The sequence below is a fragment of the Heptranchias perlo genome, chromosome 4, assembly GCF_035084215.1.
Source record: "Heptranchias perlo isolate sHepPer1 chromosome 4, sHepPer1.hap1, whole genome shotgun sequence".
In the NCBI taxonomy this organism is placed as follows: domain Eukaryota; kingdom Metazoa; phylum Chordata; class Chondrichthyes; order Hexanchiformes; family Hexanchidae; genus Heptranchias; species Heptranchias perlo.
This window is the reverse complement of record NC_090328.1, coordinates 101333573-101355037: the sequence shown is the minus strand read 5'-3', so window position 1 is coordinate 101355037 and position 21465 is coordinate 101333573. Positions and strand designations below refer to the sequence as shown.

The 21465-nt window shown below is 45.6% G+C and overlaps 1 long non-coding RNA gene across 2 annotated transcripts in view; it reads right to left on the bottom strand.

The window, feature by feature from the left end:
* The window catches only part of LOC137321155 (uncharacterized), a 224104-nt gene extending 202846 nt beyond the window's left edge, over positions 1-21258 (bottom strand). For both annotated transcript variants that reach the window (XR_010962725.1, XR_010962724.1), the window contains exons 1-2: positions 20893-21258; positions 20221-20283 (exon numbers count right to left, since the gene is read on the bottom strand). This is a non-coding gene — a long non-coding RNA (uncharacterized lncRNA). The remainder of the gene's footprint in view (positions 1-20220; positions 20284-20892) is intronic.
* Positions 21259-21465: the final 207 nt, after the last annotated feature.

Below are 21465 nucleotides of genomic sequence, written 5' to 3'. Positions count from 1 at the left end.
GCCACTTTAAACCTAGACCAGCAATTGAACTGTAAATCCATTAAAATCCGTCAAAAACAAGTTATGTTTCAAATTTGTAATGTACCATTAATTTCAAAAGCAAATGTGACAGTTCATTAGTCTGCATCCATCCTTTATTTCTGTTCTCCTCTCCGGAAACTGAATGGCAGAACAGAAGCTGTTGTGAAGGAATTATTTGTGTTCAGTGCTTTTTAATATCACCATGATAAATTGATTTTCAAAATCACATACAATACAAAAGGTTTCATTTCTTAAATCAGCCCTCAAGTTTTCTTTTCTCCTATTTTCAATCAAAATGGTAAAATTTGCACATTCACCTCATAAAAGATGGATATTCACACCTGGGAGAAATTCACGGCAATATTCGAACTGTAGTTCTTCTGTATTCACATTAATACCAACATGTTTAGTTAGTCACACAAAGGAGAGCTTGAACAATCATGAATTTTTATTGATGACTGCTTTGTTATTCAACATTCACCAAGCTAAGAAATTTCAGCTCCTATAAAATTAATTCGGAGGTTGTCTTTGTATATGGGACATTTCTGACCTCAATGTGCTCAAAATAATTTTCCACTTCACTGAAATTACAATTCTGAACTGCGAATTGGCAGCACAGTCTTGCTTTCACAGAATATTGAGCCCATGGTATAAAAATATTCTTGTTCAGACAGTATCACAAATGTTAACTGACTGAAAGAAATGTTGAAGGAGCTCCACTGATTAATAATGTTCATCACTGTTAATTAAATCTCATTCTCAGGAATCACATTCCAATTGTGTGCATTTCTGTGATTTTGTTAGCTCAATCTTTGCACAGTATCACAATATTATCACAAGGCTCATATATTTGCACGATATATTAACACATGCTCACACATTTGGACAGTATCCGTGCTTAAAATGCTGACCCCTTTCCAGAGTATCATAGTGTAATCATCCACTCATAGCTTTGTACTGTATTATAGATAGAATAAGCTCATACCTTTCCACAGTATCATACACATTACATGCTTGAAAATATTACCACATGCTTATTCCATTTTCCGCTTTCAAAACATTACATGCTCATACTTTTGCATATCGTCACACTCCTAGCTTTAAACAGTTTCACAATATTACCACAAGCTCATCCTTGCACAGTATCGCAATGCTATTACATGCTTGCACTTTCGAAAAGATGTAAAACACAACCAGGGCCTCAATTTTCTAATGGCCGTGCGGGGGCGGTGGGGGGCTATGAAAATCACGAGCGGGAAGCGAACCTGGCTCCAGCACGCGACTTCCGAGTTTCACACACACACACACACATCTGTGTGCACGCTGTTCCTGATCCCGGAAGTCCACCGGCAATTAAAGCAGGTTTAAATATCAGCCCACCGGTCATTAAGGTACTTAAACTTGTTAAAGTAGTTAACTTTTTTGTGATTTAGGCAGGGGAAGGATTTTAATTCTGTGCTGTCTGAAACACCCGATGTTGAAGTAGTCGTGTTCTCTCAGGCAAACTTTTGGCTCGGAGTTCTTTGTATTTAGACTATGAATTCTTGGTTGCCAGTCAGAATTGTTCTGTTTATACATATTTACAAACTTTCCGGACCCCCTCAAACAAACACCATCAGGATGTGGGGGGCGCGATGGCAGCATTAACCACTACATCCAAGGCTGAGGAACATCACCATCTTCACCAGGCACGGCGTGAACTTCCGCCACTTGGAGCTCCACGACACAGTGCTGCGCCACAGGGACCTGCACAATAGCACAGAGGAGAACAACAGAGAGCACGACATCGCGGGAGGCACTACCCTTATCAGAGGGTCTACAGACTGAGGCTCAGCTTCCTGGACCTCTCTGATGAGCAGTGCATACAGAAGCTGAGAGTGAGTTGCCAGGTGGTTGCAGGCATCTGCAGCCTCCTTCATGCTGAGCTGCTCCTGGCTGGGCCGAGTGGCATCTCATAACCCGTCACTGTTAAAGTCACCACTGCCCTCAACTTCTTTGCCTCCGGATCATTCCAGGGTGTTGCCGGGATCTCTCAGTCATCTGCACACAAGTGCATAAGGCAGGGTCACCGAAGGCTTGTTTCGCAGGGCGTCCCACTACGTCAACTTCCCCGTGGACAACCTCAGCCAGACGGAGAGTGCAGTGGGATTCCACTCTGTGGCTGGCTTCCCACGGGTACAGGGTGCAATTGATTACATGCATATAGCAATCCGAGCACCTCCATACGAGCCAGGAATGTTCATCAACAGAAAGGGGTATCACTCCATCAACACTCAGCTCGTTTGTGACCACAGAAAAAGATTCCTTCTCGAGTGCGCCAGATTCCCTGGCAGCTGCCACAATTCCTTCATTCTGAGGGAATCCAACATCCCGCCCCTCTTCCACGCACCCTTAAAGGCTGGCTCCTCGGGGACAAGGGATACCTCCTGTGGCTCTTGACACCTCTGAGGAACCCCATCAGCGAGCAACAGCTTCGATACGACAGCCACATCGCCACCAGGTCTATAATTGAGGGTGTGATAGAGCTGCTCCAGATGCGATTTCGGTGCCTCAACCGTTCTGGGCGAGCGCTTCAATACGCATCTGCGAGAGAGGGTCGCATTATAGTAGTGTGTTGTGTCTTGCACAACATAGGACAACAGAGGAGGCCCCAACCCCTCATCCACCATCCACATCCACCATCCACATTGAGGAGGAGGAGGAGGAGGTTGAGGACGAACCCATGAGCAGAGCAGTGGCTCACTTGGCTGCTTGTGAGGCCAGGGAGTCACTCGCATGCGAACGGTTCTCGTAAGATCAGAAAGTGAGAAGAGTCCAGTCCTCACACAACCTGGAAAGACAAGCGCCCCCCGCCTCCCCCCCACCCCAACCCCTGCACACAACAGTCCTGCAACTACACATACACCCACTGTAAAATGACCCGCAGGGTGGCATCAAGTGTCATCGTTCATGATGAAGCACATGAAAGGGCGCTATCACAAAATCCAGTCAAAAATGGGCATGATGTAGCAGTAGTGGTGAGAATGATAACATTTAATGTGAATATAACTCCCTTCCTAACAGCACTGTGGGAGAACCGTCACCACACGGACTGCAGCGGTTCAAGAAGGCGGCTCACCACCACCTTCTCAAGGGCAATTAGGGATGGGCAATAAATGCCGGCCTCGCCAGCGACGCCCACATCCCAAGAACGAAGTGCACTAGTATGTTCACTCTTTGAACATACTAGTGCACTTACACAGTTTCATAGTGTTACTACCTGCTCAAACTTTTGTACAGTATCGCATTATCACATGCTCATTCCTCTGCTCAGTGTCACAATGAAACAGGCTGATCACTTCACAATGTTAACAGATGTTCATATCTTTGTATAGCGCCCAAGTATTGTCACATCCTCATACATTTGCACAGCATTATAATGTTATTTTCACTCGATACCAAAGGAAAATATTACAATATGCTTGTTCAGTTTTCACAATTTTGTCATATTCTCATACCTATGCACAGCAGCAAAATATTACATGCTTATACCTTTCCACAGTATCATAATATTACTACCTACTCATATCTTTGCACAGCATCACAGTGTTGGAACATTTTAGATTTGCACAGTAACCAACATGCTATCACATCCTCATAACATTGCACAGTATCGCAATGTCAGGCAATACCATGGCAGTTTCAGAATTGTAATTACACGATCATATCTTTGCTCAATGTCACATGGTTTCATTTTCATATCTGTATACAGCATCAAAATATTACAAGCTCATCCCCTTTCACAGGAACACAACATTAGTACTTTCTATATCTTTGCATAATACCCCATAGTATTCCATGCCCATAGCTTTGTGCAGTATCACAGTATAAAAACATGCCCATATCTTTGCATTGCATAAGAAATATTTCATTTTCATATCTATGTACAGCATCACAATATTATACGTTCACACATTGTGTTAGGAGATCAGATTTAATATGAAATAATAGTCATAAAAGTAAACTAGATTTAGAATCTTTCTTTATTCTACCAATACGTATGTTTAATAGTAGTGGACTCTGTATTAAACAACTCTGTGGTGTAGGCTATTAGCTTTTAATCACCTCAGGCTGAACAGACAATAATAGATATTAATGATTCCTTTCAACTTTCCTTTTAACTAACAAGCTTAGAACTAATATAACTTAAGATTAAGATCTGTGGGCAAAAGCCGAATGGAACTTTAAAGCCTATTTGTCTTTCTACGTTCCATAAAGTAAAAGCAAACTGACATCTTTACATTGGTCAAAGAGGCCTGTTAGCTCTAATGAAACAGGAAGAGGTAGATGGATGAAACAAATACCATTGCATGTTATGGAATTTATAGCTCCAATTAAGCATGAAGCATATATGGATGTGGGGACATAGAGACACAAAGATAATTTTGCGAGATTATAGCTATCAAATGGAATATTTTGTTTGATAAGAGAATAACATTCTGAGTTGTTATGAGGCTCTTTGTCCTTTCATTAATTTCATTCTTCAATTTTTTTTATTATTCGTTCATGGGACTTGGGCATCGCTGGCAAGGCCAGCACTTATTGCCCATCCCTAATTGCCCTTGAGAAGGTGGTGGTGAGCCGCCTTCTTGAACCGCTGCAGTCCGTGTGGTGAAGGTTCTCCCACAGTGCTGTTAGGAAGGGAGTTCCAGGATTTTGACCCAGCGACGATGAAGGAACGGCGATATATTTCCAAGTCGGGATGATGTGTGACTTGGAGGGGAACATGCAGGTGGTGTTGTTCCCATGTGCCTGCTGCCCTTGTCCTTCTAGGTGGTGGAGGTCGTGGGTTTGGGAGGTGCTGGCGAAGAAGCCTTGGCGAGTTGCTGCAGTGCATCCTGTGAATGGTGCACACTGCAGCCACTGTGCGCTGGTGGTGAAGGGAGTGCATGTTTAAGGTGGTGGATGGGGTGCCAATCAAGCGGGCTGCTTTGTCCTGGATGGTGTTGAGCTTCTTGAGTGTTGTTGGAGCTGCACTCATCCAGGCAAGTGGAGAGTATTCCATCACACACCTGACTTGTGCCTTGATGGTGGAAAGGCTTTGGGGAGTCAGGAGTTGAGTCACTCAAATGTTTTATTCATAATTGTCTCTCAGTCTAATGATTTGATTGAAAGATGTAACCAAAGTCACATGGGCTGTACCTTTTCTAAGCCTTAAAAATAGGAACAGTTCCAGCTTCGGTCAGAGAGCCCTCCAGAAGAAGAAAGCTGACCGCTAAAGCCAGGGTAGAACATCTCATGGTGCCTCCCAGACTTGGTAATTATTAAGTCTGCTAGTTTATGGATACAGCTTGATAGCTAATAAATATTACTATAATATTGTATGAATATTACAATAAGTAGTTCATTGTGGAATCTCATATGTTGAATATTTTGCACTCATTTAGTGTTTGAGTTGTATTATTATGGAATCTACATATTAACAATAAAGCCTGAACCCCCAGGGAGATTAAGACATATGGAGTGTTTCATCGAAAGTCTTGAATTGAACTAAAAATAAACATTGAAGCCAACAATTGGCACAAGACGACATTATCAAAACAGACTAATACTTTGGCACAACGTCTTTATTTTATGTCTCGCTCACAATTTTGCACTGTATTATTATGTTATCACCTGTTCACAGCATCACTTCAATACTCTTTCAATGCTTTGCTCAGGTTCACGATGTCACCACATGCTATATCTTTCCACAATATCACAATATTATCATAGCCATAGCTTTGTGAAGCATCTTAATAAAAGAACGTGTTCATATTTTTGCACATCACAATGTTATTACATTCTTATGCCCATGTACAGCATCAAAATATTACATGTTCACATTTTGTCACAGTATCACAATATCAGAACTCACTGATACCTTGTCACAGTATCAGAATATCAGAACACACCGACATCTTGTCATAGTATCAGAATATCAGAATTGTAACAGTGAAAAACGGGTGGGTTGGGGGCGGGGGAACATTGAAAATTGCAACAATTTCAGACCTGCCCCCAACCCGCCTCCAACGCACCCATTCCTGGTTTTCACCAGGGCAGGACGAGGGGCAGGTGACCAACCTGCTCCCAGGAGGCGGATTGGTAACTAAAACCATTTTTTCAGGTTTTGCAATTTCAACCCCGGGGGGGCCGGGATTCCGGGGCCTTCTTCTTCACGCCACAAGAATGTAAGCGAGAAGGCCTGAAACTGCACGTAAGTGCCTTTCTGGCACAGCTTGTGGGCCCGGAGGAGCAGGAGTGCTTCCCCCAGGGCCCAATAAGCCTATCTGCAGCGACACCCATTGATCGTGGATCCACCCTCCCTGATCTCTGACCCCACCCTCAACGATCATGAACACCCCCCGACCCCGGTCTCCGATTCCCCTCCCAATGATCGCAGATCTACCCCCCGATCTCCGACACCGGCCCCCAACGAACGCAGACCCCCGCGATGACCCACGATCCCGACACCAAACGATCGCGGACCCCGCGATGACCCCCGATCCCAACACCCCCCCTCGTGACTGACTACCCCCACATGCCCACTAATGCCCCCCGTGCCCCCCCCATCCATAAAGTCAAAGACTTACCTGAAGACTTACCTTTTCATGTCCTCCCCCTGGCTGCTCTCCTGACCGACTGAGGCCAGCCTGTCAATCAGGCCAGCCAGTCAGACGGCAAACCAACAAAAAATAATAAAAGACGTTCTTACATCAAAATCGTAAGGACGTCCGGGAAACGCGTACTTCCGGGTTCCCCGTCCGGAATTTGACCCCACCACCCTCTTCCCGGCTCCGGGTCAAAATCATGCCCCTTGTCACAGTATCACAATATCAGAACACACTGACACCTTGGGGTCGATTTTGCAAAGATGGCGGGTTGGCAATAGGGGGCGGCGGGGGTGGGGGGGGGTGGGTGAAAGAGAGAGAGTGAGACGTCATCCTGGACTGGAAGACTGGGGGAGAATGGAAGGTCGAGGGTGGAGAGGGGAAGATTGGGGGGGGGGATGAGAAGAAGATTGAGGGGGGAGAGTGGAAGATCAGGGGCGGGGAGGGGGACATCGGGAGGACATCGGGGGGGGGGTGAAGAGGGGGGCATCTGGAGGATATCGGGGAAGGGGGGCGAAGAGCAGACATTGGAGCAGGAGACATTGGACATTGGAGTAGGGTGCAAAGGTAGGTACATTTTCTGTTTTAACTTCCTTCTATGGTGTCTTATGTAATTTATTTAGTTTCTTGTTCCCTGATCCGGCCCTTCACGCCTAGGCGTGAATCAGAAGCAGTGGGCAAGCCGCCCAGGTAAGTTAAAAATCTTTCTAATCAGGTAAAGTGCCTTAAGTACCTCAACGAAGTACATTTGGTTCTTTAACTGTCATCTCGCCGGTTCTAATTGTCGGCGGGACTTCCAGTTTAAGGGTTGCCCGCGCACACACAGGTGGGTCCCTGGGAAACCTGCAAGTTGGCGGGTTGGAGCTGGCTTCCAAACCCAAACGGGATTTCCGTGATTTTTGGAGCCCCCCCATCTCCAACGCACCCACAACTGCCCCCTGAAATTGAGCCCCTTGTCACAGTATCACATTATCAGAACACACCCACACCTTGTCACAGTATCACAATATCAGAACACACCCACACCTTGTCACAGTATCACAATATCAGAACACACCCACACCTTGTCACAGTATCACTTTATCAGAACACACCGACACCTTGTCACAGTATCACAATATCAGAACACACCCACACCTTGTCACAGTATCACATTATCAGAACACACTCACACCTTCTCACAGTATCACATTATCAGAACACACCCACACCTTGTCACAGTATCACAATATCAGAACACACCCACACCTTGTCACAGTATCACAATATCAGAACACACCCACACCTTGTCACAGTATCACAATATCAGAACACACCCACACCTTGTCACAGTATCACAATATCAGAACACACTCACACCTTGTCACAGTATCACAATATCAGAACACACCCACACCTTGTCACAGTATCACATTATCAGAACACACCCACACCTTGTCACAGTATCACAATATCAGAACACACCCACACCTTGTCACAGTATCACAATATCAGAACACACCCACACCTTGTCACAGTATCACAATATCAGAACACACTCACACCTTGTCACAGTATCACATTATCAGAACACACCCACACCTTGTCACAGTATCACATTATCAGAACACACCGACACCTTGTCACAGTATCACATTATCAGAACACACCCACACCTTGTCACAGTATCACTTTATCAGAACACACCGACACCTTGTCACAGTATCACAATATCAGAACACACCCACACCTTGTCACAGTATCACATTATCAGAACACACTCACACCTTCTCACAGTATCACAATATCAGAACACACCCACACCTTGTCACAGTATCACAATATCAGAACACACCCACACCTTGTCACAGTATCACAATATCAGAACACACCCACACCTTGTCACAGTATCACAATATCAGAACACACCCACACCTTGTCACAGTATCACAATATCAGAACACACTCACACCTTGTCACAGTATCACATTATCAGAACACACCCACACCTTGTCACAGTATCACATTATCAGAACACACCGACACCTTGTCACAGTATCACATTATCAGAACACACCCACACCTTGTCACAGTATCACTTTATCAGAACACACCCACACCTTGTCACAGTATCACAATATCAGAACACACCCACACCTTGTCACAGTATCACATTATCAGAACACACTCACACCTTCTCACAGTATCACATTATCAGAACACACCCACACCTTGTCACAGTATCACAATATCAGAACACACCCACACCTTGTCACAGTATCACAATATCAGAACACACCCACACCTTGTCACAGTATCACAATATCAGAACACACTCACACCTTGTCACAGTATCACAATATCAGAACACACCCACACCTTGTCACAGTATCACATTATCAGAACACACCCACACCTTGTCACAGTATCACATTATCAGAACACACCCACACCCTGTCACAGTATCACAATATCAGAACACACCCACACCTTGTCACAGTATCACAATATCAGAACACACCCACACCTTGTCACAGTATCACAATATCAGAACACACTCACACCTTGTCACAGTATCACATTATCAGAACACACCCACACCTTGTCACAATATCACATTATCAGAACACACCGACACCTTGTCACAGTATCACAATATCAGAACACACCCACACCTTGTCACAGTATCACATTATCAGAACACACTCACACCTTGTCACAGTATCACAATATCAGAACACACCCACACCTTGTCACAGTATCACATTATCAGAACACACTCACACCTTGTCACAGTATCACAATATCAGAACACACCCACACCTTGTCACAGTATCACATTATCAGAACACACCCACACCTAATCACAGTATCACAATATCAGAACACACCCACACCTTGTCACAGTATCACATTATCAGAACACACTCACACCTTGTCACAGTATCACATTATCAGAACACACACACACCTTGTCACAGTATCACAATATCAGAACACACCCACACCTTGTCACAGTATCACATTATCAGAACACACCCACACCTTGTCACAGTATCACAATATCAGAACACACTCACACCTTGTCACAGTATCACATTATCAGAACACACTCACACCTAATCACAGTATCACAATATCAGAACACACTCACACCTTGTCACAGTATCACATTATCAGAACACACCCACACCTTGTCACAGTATCACAATATCAGAACACACCGACACCAGGGGCTTCATTTTAGCACCCGCTATCGGGTGCGTTCCTGGCGGGGGGGCTCCGAAAATTGGGGAATCCCGGAGCGGATTCGGAGCCCGGCTCCAACCCGCCCACTTCTGGGTTCCCCACAGACGCGCCGACGTGTGCGCGCAGCCCCCGCATGTGGGACTCCCGCAGGCAATTAAAGCCAGCGGGGTGCCACTTAACAATATTTATCTCGCTATTTCAGGTCATTAACAGACCTGATTAAGTGAAAATGTGAGGAGGGGTGGGATTTTAGAGACAACTGGGACTGTTTCCCATACTGGGGAAAACACTCCAAGTTGAAATGGACGTGTTGCAGCTGTCAGCCTGTGGCAGCTGCAAAGGTGCATTTGACAGGTTGGGGGGGAGACCCTCACTCATTGCAGGAGGCCACTCTGTCACTTGGGACAAAGTTTGGCCTCCACCATCCTCCTCCTGACAAGAAAATTCACCAACTTGCGCACTTACCCCGGGGTCCAGAGACATGTACCTACCTTGCGTCCCCCTCAGATGTACATCTTCCGGATGGGGGCCGGCGTAGCTGCAGTCATGACCTCCTCGGAGGACGAACAGCATCACCAGCCTCGCTGGCCACGCCATCCACCTCTGACACGTGGAGCTCCACAACACAGTGCTGTGACACATCCACCTGCACAGCAGGAGGGAGGGCAACCGCAGAGAGAGATGCGTCACAGAGGGTACTACCCTCGCCACAGGGTCTACAGATCGAGGCTCAGCTTCCTGGACCTCTCTGAGCAGCAGTGCACACGGAGGCTCAGAGTCACTCGGCATGTAGTCGTGGACATCTGCAGCCTCCTTCATGCCAAGCTGCTCCCGGCTGGACCGAGCACCATCTTCTTACCTGTCGCTGTCTAAGTCACCACTGCCCTCAACAACTTCTCCTCCGCATCCTTCCAGGGTGCCACCGGGGACATCGCCGACGTCTCTCAGTCGTCTGCACAAAAGAGCCCTGCAAATACACCTACACCCACTCTGCAGTGACACAATGGGTGTCATTAGTTGTGGGTCTTCATTGTGATCCTCAGGAAAGGGCATTATTGCACAAACCAGACAAGATTCGCAAAGACGTGGCAGTACTGGTGCCAATATAATATGTAATGTGAGTTGGTCAGAAATTCAATATAAGTAAAAACCATGACAAACCCTCAAACACCCTTGTGCATCCCCTTCATGCTCACGACACGTTTGCCTTACGCTTCCTACTGCACATATGTGATTAATGGCCTGTGGCTGCAGCACAGGTAGTATCAGGTTGAGTGAGGCTGACCGTGAAAGAGATGCATGAGAGGGTGAGTATGAGATAGAGCCATGAGATTGTATGAGGATTGGGTTGAGTGGTAGTGGCGGGATGAGTACTGGCGAGGTGAGTAAGTGCAGGTAAGATGAGGATGAGGTTTGAGTGGGTGTGAGGGGTGATGTGACAGAGTAGTGTTGGCAGTGCAGAAGGAGGTGTGGGGTGGGGGGCGGTGATGTGGCAGATGGAGTGTAGGGGAATGAGTAAGTGTACTCACTTTGGCTGACCTACTTAGGACATTACAGCGCCTCCTGCACTGTATGCAGGTGGGCAATATTTTGGTGATGCAGGTGACCTCCTCTGCCACCTCGAGCCAGGCCTTCCTGGTGGCAGAGGCAGGCCACTACCTCCCGCCCGCCGGGGGGGGAAGATCTCTGTCCTCCCCCTCCTCTTCACCCCATCTAATGATACCTGGAGTGAGGCATCATTAACCTGGGAGCAGCCTTCCTCCTGGGCTGCTCCATGCTGTAATTTTTGCTATTTGTTGCAGCATCGGTCAGTGGAGGACTGCCCCTTTAAATAGAGCTCCTCCAGCTGACAGAGCTTACTGCGCATGCGCAGTCTGCCCGACGCGCAGATCAGCAGTGGGGAACCCAGAAGACCAGGTAAGTGAATCCAATTAGGCTGCGATCGCGCGGGGGGGCAGACTGATTTCGTCGGGCACGTTACCCACGCACCCAATAGATCCCCCGCCGCGAACCCGCAGCCCTGGTAACATCAAGCCCCTTGTCACAGTATCACATTATCAGAACACACCCACACCTTGTCACAGTATCACAATATCAGAACACACCCACACCTAATCACAGTATCACAATATCAGTGATGTGGAGATGCCGGTGATGGACTGGGGTTGACAAATGTAAGGAATCTTACAACACCTTTCGGATGTTTCTCTCTCTCTCTCTCTCTGTCTTTTGTTCTGGCCGTTTGTGTATTCGGTGGTCCTGTCGGTAACATCTCTCTGTCTGAACACTTTGATTGCCTTGACAACGGGCAGTTGGAAAGATTATCTGTAATCACCAGGTATTGTTCTCGGACTATAAATGCGGCAACCTTCCATGGAATCCGAATCCCACACTCACCTGACGAAGGAGAAAGCCTCCGAAAGCTTGTGATTTTCAAATAAAACAGTTGGACTATAACCTGGTGTTGTAAGATTCCTTACATTTCACAATATCAGAACACACCGACACCTTGTCACAGTATCACAATATCAGAACACACCCACACCTTGTCACAGTATCACAATATCAGAACACACCCACACCTTGTCACAGTATCACAATATCAGAACACACCCACACCTTGTCACAGTATCACAATATCAGAACACACCCACACCTTGTCACAGTATCACATTATCAGAACACACTCACACCTTCTCACAGTATCACATTATCAGAACACACCCACACCTTGTCACAGTATCACAATATCAGAACACACCCACACCTTGTCACAGTATCACAATATCAGAACACACCCACACCTTGTCACAGTATCACAATATCAGAACACACTCACACCTTGTCACAGTATCACAATATCAGAACACACCCACACCTTGTCACAGTATCACATTATCAGAACACACCCACACCTTGTCACAGTATCACAATATCAGAACACACCCACACCTTGTCACAGTATCACAATATCAGAACACACCCACACCTTGTCACAGTATCACAATATCAGAACACACCCACATCTTGTCACAGTATCACAATATCAGAACACACTCACACCTTGTCACAGTATCACATTATCAGAACACACCCACACCTTGTCACAATATCACATTATCAGAACACACCGACACCTTGTCACAGTATCACAATATCAGAACACACCCACACCTTGTCACAGTATCACATTATCAGAACACACTCACACCTTGTCACAGTATCACAATATCAGAACACACCCACACCTTGTCACAGTATCACATTATCAGAACACACTCACACCTTGTCACAGTATCACAATATCAGAACACACCCACACCTTGTCACAGTATCACATTATCAGAACACACCCACACCTAATCACAGTATCACAATATCAGAACACACCCACACCTTGTCACAGTATCACATTATCAGAACACACTCACACCTTGTCACAGTATCACATTATCAGAACACACTCACACCTTGTCACAGTATCACAATATCAGAACACACCCACACCTTGTCACAGTATCACATTATCAGAACACACCCACACCTTGTCACAGTATCACAATATCAGAACACACTCACACCTTGTCACAGTATCACATTATCAGAACACACTCACACCTAATCACAGTATCACAATATCAGAACACACTCACACCTTGTCACAGTATCACATTATCAGAACACACTCACACCTTGTCACAGTATCACAATATCAGAACACACCCACACCTTGTCACAGTATCACATTATCAGAACACACCCACACCTTGTCACAGTATCACATTATCAGAACACACCCACACCTTGTCACAGTATCACAATATCAGAACACACTCACACCTTCTCACAGTATCACATTATCAGAACACACCCACACCTTGTCACAGTATCACAATATCAGAACACACCGACACCAGGGGCTTCATTTTAGCACCCGCTATCGGGTGCGTTCCTGGCGGGGGGGCTCCGAAAATCGGGGAATCCCGGAGCGGATTCGGAGCCCGGCTCCAACCCGCCCACTTCTGGGTTCCCCACAGACGCGCCGACGTGTGCGCGCAGCCCCCGCATGTGGGACTCCCGCAGGCAATTAAAGCCAGCGGGGTGCCACTTAACAATATTTATCTAGCTATTTCAGGTCATTAACAGACCTGATTAAGTGAAAATGTGAGGAGGGGTGGGATTTTAGAGACAACTGGGACTGTTTCCCATACTGGGGAAAACACTCCAAGTTGAAATGGACGTGTTGCAGCTGTCAGCCTGTGGCAGCTGCAAAGGTGCATTTGACAGGTTGGGGGGGAGACCCTCACTCATTGCAGGAGGCCACTCTGTCACTTGGGACAAAGTTTGGCCTCCACCATCCTCCTCCTGACAAGAAAATTCACCAACTTGCGCACTTACCCCGGGGTCCAGAGACATGTACCTACCTTGCGTCCCCCTCAGATGTACATCTTCCGGATGGGGGCCGGCGTAGCTGCAGTCATGACCTCCTCGGAGGACGAACAGCATCACCAGCCTCGCTGGCCACGCCATCCACCTCTGACACGTGGAGCTCCACAACACAGTGCTGTGACACATCCACCTGCACAGCAGGAGGGAGGGCAACCGCAGAGAGAGATGCGTCACAGAGGGTACTACCCTCGCCACAGGGTCTACAGATCGAGGCTCAGCTTCCTGGACCTCTCTGAGCAGCAGTGCACACGGAGGCTCAGAGTCACTCGGCATGTAGTCGTGGACATCTGCAGCCTCCTTCATGCCAAGCTGCTCCCGGCTGGACCGAGCACCATCTTCTTACCTGTCGCTGTCTAAGTCACCACTGCCCTCAACAACTTCTCCTCCGCATCCTTCCAGGGTGCCACCGGGGACATCGCCGACGTCTCTCAGTCGTCTGCACAAAAGAGCCCTGCAAATACACCTACACCCACTCTGCAGTGACACAATGGGTGTCATTAGTTGTGGGTCTTCATTGTGATCCTCAGGAAAGGGCATTATTGCACAAACCAGACAAGATTCGCAAAGACGTGGCAGTACTGGTGCCAATATAATATGTAATGTGAGTTGGTCAGAAATTCAATATAAGTAAAAACCATGACAAACCCTCAAACACCCTTGTGCATCCCCTTCATGCTCACGACACGTTTGCCTTACGCTTCCTACTGCACATATGTGATTAATGGCCTGTGGCTGCAGCACAGGTAGTATCAGGTTGAGTGAGGCTGACCGTGAAAGAGATGCATGAGAGGGTGAGTATGAGATAGAGCCATGAGATTGTATGAGGATTGGGTTGAGTGGTAGTGGCGGGATGAGTACTGGCGAGGTGAGTAAGTGCAGGTAAGATGAGGATGAGGTTTGAGTGGGTGTGAGGGGTGATGTGACAGAGTAGTGTTGGCAGTGCAGAAGGAGGTGTGGGGTGGGGGGCGGTGATGTGGCAGATGGAGTGTAGGGGAATGAGTAAGTGTACTCACTTTGGCTGACCTACTTAGGACATTACAGCGCCTCCTGCACTGTATGCAGGTGGGCAATATTTTGGTGATGCAGGTGACCTCCTCTGCCACCTCGAGCCAGGCCTTCCTGGTGGCAGAGGCAGGCCACTACCTCCCGCCCGCCGGGGGGGGAAGATCTCTGTCCTCCCCCTCCTCTTCACCCCATCTAATGATACCTGGAGTGAGGCATCATTAACCTGGGAGCAGCCTTCCTCCTGGGCTGCTCCATGCTGTAATTTTTGCTATTTGTTGCAGCATCGGTCAGTGGAGGACTGCCCCTTTAAATAGAGCTCCTCCAGCTGACAGAGCTTACTGCGCATGCGCAGTCTGCCCGACGCGCAGATCAGCAGTGGGGAACCCAGAAGACCAGGTAAGTGAATCCAATTAGGCTGCGATTGCACGGGGGGGCAGACTGATTTCGTCGGGCACGTTACCCACGCACCCAATAGATCCCCCGCCGCGAACCTGCAGCCCTGGTAACATCAAGCCCCTTGTCACAGTATCACATTATCAGAACACACCCACACCTTGTCACAGTATCACAATATCAGAACACACCCACACCTAATCACAGTATCACAATATCAGTGATGTGGAGATGCCGGTGATGGACTGGGGTTGACAAATGTAAGGAATCTTACAACACCTTTCGGATGTTTCTCTCTCTCTCTCTCTCTGTCTTTTGTTCTGGCCGTTTGTGTATTCGGTGGTCCTGTCGGTAACATCTCTCTGTTTGAACACTTTGATTGCCTTGACAACGGGCAGTTGGAAAGATTATCTGTAATCACCAGGTATTGTTCTCGGACTATAAATGCGGCAACCTTCCATGGAATCCGAATCCCACACTCACCTGACGAAGGAGAAAGCCTCCGAAAGCTTGTGATTTTCAAATAAAACAGTGGGACTATAACCTGGTGTTGTAAGATTCCTTACATTTCACAATATCAGAACACACCGACACCTTGTCACAGTATCACAATATCAGAACACACCCACACCTTGTCACAGTATCACAATATCAGAACACACCCACACCTTGTCACAGTATCACAATATCAGAACACACCCACACCTTGTCACAGTATCACAATATCAGAACACACCCACACCTTGTCACAGTATCACAATATCAGAACACACCCACACCTTGTCACAGTATCACAATATCAGAACACACCGACACCTTGTCACAGTATCACAATATCAGAACACACCCACACCTTGTCACAGTATCACAATATCAGAACACACCCACACCTTGTCACAGTATCACAATATCAGAACACACCCACACCTTGTCACAGTATCACAATATCAGAACACACCCACACCTTGTCACAGTATCACAATATCAGAACACACCGACACCTTGTCACAGTATCACATTATCAGAACACACCGACACCTTGTCACAGTATCACATTATCAGAACACACCCACACCTTGTCACAGTATCACATTATCAGAACACACCGACACCTTGTCACAGTATCACAATATCAGAACACACCCACACCTTGTCACAGTATCACAATATCAGAACACACCCACACCTTGTCACAGTATCACATTATCAGAACACACCGACACCTTGTCACAGTATCACAATATCAGAACACACCCACACCTTGTCACAGTATCACAATATCAGAACACACCCACACCTTGTCACAGTATCACATTATCAGAACACACCGACACCTTGTCACAGTATCACATTATCAGAACACACCCACACCTTGTCACAGTATCACATTATCAGAACACACCGACACCTTGTCACAGTATCACAATATCAGAACACACCGACACCTTGTCACAGTATCACATTATCAGAACACACCGACACCTTGTCACAGTATCACAATATCAGAACACACCCACACCTTGTCACAGTATCACATTATCAGAACACACCGACACCTTGTCACAGTATTACATTATCAGAACACACCCACACCTTGTCACAGTATCACATTATCAGAACACACCCACACCTTGTCACAGTATCACATTATCAGAACACACCGACACCTTGTCACAGTATCACAATATCAGAACACACCCACACCTTGTCACAGTATCACATTATCAGAACACACCGACACCTTGTCACAGTATCACAATATCAGAACACACCCACACCTTGTCACAGTATCACATTATCAGAACACACCGACACCTTGTCACAGTATTACATTATCAGAACACACCCACACCTTGTCACAGTATCACATTATCAGAACACACCCACACCTTGTCACAGTATCACATTATCAGAACACACCCACACCTTGTCACAGTATCACAATATCAGAACACACCCACACCTTGTCACAGTATCACATTATCAGAACACACCGACACCTTGTCACAGTATCACAATATCAGAACACACCCACACCTTGTCACAGTATCACATTATCAGAACACACCGACACCTTGTCACAGTATTACATTATCAGAACACACCCACACCTTGTCACAGTATCACATTATCAGAACACACCCACACCTTGTCACAGTATCACATTATCAGAACACACTCACACCTTCTCACAGTATCACAATATCAGAACACACCGACACCTTGTCACAGTATCACATTATCAGAACACACCCACACCTTGTCACAGTATCACAATATCAGAACACACCCACACCTTGTCACAGTATCACAATATCAGAACACACCCACACCTTGTCACAGTATCACATTATCAGAACACACCCACACCTTGTCACAGTATCACATTATCAGAACACACCGACACCTTGTCACAGTATCACAATATCAGAACACACCCACACCTTGTCACAGTATCACATTATCAGAACACACCCACACCTTGTCACAGTATCACATTATCAGAACACACTCACACCTTCTCACAGTATCACAATATCAGAACACACCGACACCTTGTCACAGTATCACATTATCAGAACACACCCACACCTTGTCACAGTATCACAATATCAGAACACACCCACACCTTGTCACAGTATCACAATATCAGAACACACCCACACCTTGTCACAGTATCACAATATCAGAACACACCCACACCTTGTCACAGTATCACAATATCAGAACACACCCACACCTTGTCACAGTATCACAATATCAGAACACACTCACACCTTGTCACAGTATCACAATATCAGAACACACCCACACCTTGTCACAGTATCACAATATCAGAACACACCCACACCTTGTCACAGTATCACAATATCAGAACACACTCACACCTTGTCACAGTATCACAATATCAGAACACACCCACACCTTGTCACAGTATCACAATATCAGAACACACCCACACCTTGTCACAGTATCACAATATCAGAACACACTCACACCTTGTCACAGTATCACATTATCAGAACACACCCACACCTTGTCACAGTATCACATTATCAGAACACACCCACACCTTGTCACAGTATCACATTATCAGAACACACCCACACCTTGTCACAGTATTACAATATCAGAACACACCCACACCTTGTCACAGTATCACAATATCAGAACACACCCACACCTTGTCACAGTATCACAATATCAGAACACACTCACACCTTGTCACAGTATCACAATATCAGAACACACCCACACCTTGTCACAGTATCACAATATCAGAACACACCCACACCTTGTCACAGTATCACAATATCAGAACACACTCACACCTTGTCACAGTATCACATTATCAGAACACACCCACACCTTGTCACAGTATCACAATATCAGAACACACCCACACCTTGTCACAGTATCACATTATCAGAACACACCCACACCTTGTCACAGTATCACATTATCAGAACACACCCACACCTTGTCACAGTATTACAATATCAGAACACACCCACACCTTGTCACAGTATCACAATATCAGAACACACCCACACCTTCTCACAGTATCACATTATCAGAACACACCCACACCTTGTCACAGTATCACAATATCAGAACACACCCACACCTTGTCACAGTATCACATTATCAGAACACACCCACACCTTGTCACAGTATCACAATATCAGAACACACCCACACCTTGTCACAGTATCACAATATCAGAACACACCCACACCTTGTCACAGTATCACAATATCAGAACACACCCACACCTTGTCACAGTATCACAATATCAGAACACACCCACACCTTGTCACAGTATTACATTATCAGAACACACCGACACCTTGTCACAGTATCACAATATCAGAACACACCCACACCTTGTCACAGTATTACATTATCAGAACACACCGACACCTTGTCACAGTATCACAATATCAGAACACACCGACACCTTGTCACAGTATTACATTATCAGAACACACCCACACCTTGTCACAGTATTACATTATCAGAACACACCGACACCTTGTCACAGTATCACAATATCAGAACACACCCACACCTTCTCAGTATCACAATATCAGAACACACCCACACCTTCTCACAGTATCACAATATCAGAACACACCCACACCTTGTCACAGTATCACAATATCAGAACACACCCACACCTTGTCACAGTATCACATTATCAGAACATACCCACACCTTGTCACAGTATCACATTATCAGAACAGACTGATGTCTTGGCACTGCATCATTATATTATGACATGCTCATACCTTTGTACAGTATAACCATGTTATTATTACATGCTCATGAGTTTGCATAGAGTGAAAATATTACATTCTTATACAGTGTTCTGTGATCAAAATATTACATTCTCATGCCTTGACCTAGTTTCACAATAGCACAACAGACGAAGTCACTATCTTACCATTCGCTCATAGTTTTTCACTGTAATAATGTTATTATAAGTTCATACCTTTGAAAGTTCAATGCGGGCTCCACTCAGAGAACATCTAGTGAGGACAGCATATCTACACCACTGAGGAGGTAAAGGAAAAAATATGTTTATGAGGAAGCAGCAATGCAATATCAATATTTCTGAGACTGATATGAAAATGGTAAAGCAGGATAAGCAGACACAGAAGGCCAAGGCAAGTGGAATCTTCTTATTTGGTGAGGATTCCACTATAATGTGTACTGACGGGGAATTTTGCAGACAAAAGAAATCCAATTTTACTGTGCTATCTTTTCCGGGGAACAAGGTAATCAATATAGAACATAGTTGAGAGCATCCCTAAAGAAGTTATAGTTGTTGTTCATGGGCAAATAAACAACACAATAGAAAGAAAGTACAAAATCATTAAAGAGAGATGGAAAAATATTGAATAGTGTGGTGTCCTGGCAGTGGTTTCAGGACTGCTATCGACCAGCTAGCACAGAATCACGGATTACGACATCTACTTGCAATGCTGGGCAATGGATAAGACTATAACTCACTGACAATTTTAGCCAATTTGCTATTAAATTGGAGAAAGCCTTCACAATTTCTTTAAACTGATCTGACAAGGGACCAAAATACATATTATACAAAAACAACACAAGAGTCTAACCACATAAAGTCTTGTTTTAAACAATGTAATTAACTCACCTCTTTAATTGGACCCACAACAGAAAGATAAAATCAGAATACGACATTGTGCCAAATTATCTCTGGATTTTATAAATTGCTTCTACACAAGTGCTGGAAGTACGAGAACTAAACTAACACATCTGCAACTAAATGTAGCTGCTGAAAACGCTAAACTGATAATCCTCACAGAAATATTTGCTTAGTTTTGAGGCTAGTTCTGAAGAAAATATACCAAAGTCCACATTGTGTAGGTCATGGGAGGAATGAGGTAATCATCCTCATTAGGAAAGAAATAAAAGTAGCAGATGCTGATGTTGTAAGTGGGAAATATTCAGGTTTCAGCTGAGGTTCGTCAAAAATGCCAGATTACCTCTCTGACTCTGTTGGGGAGCATTAAACAGAGAGCGGATAGTTGCAGCTGTGTAATCAGATTACAAAAGCAGCCAATGAAAGGAAGGTCATAATAGTGGGAGATTTCAAGTATCCACTTGGAAAGTGGACAAAGGAGGAGCAGGAACAAGAAGTGGGAGTCGTCCCATCCTGAGAAGCGTTTCAATCAATCATTATTTCTTAGCTCGTGTTGGGATTCTG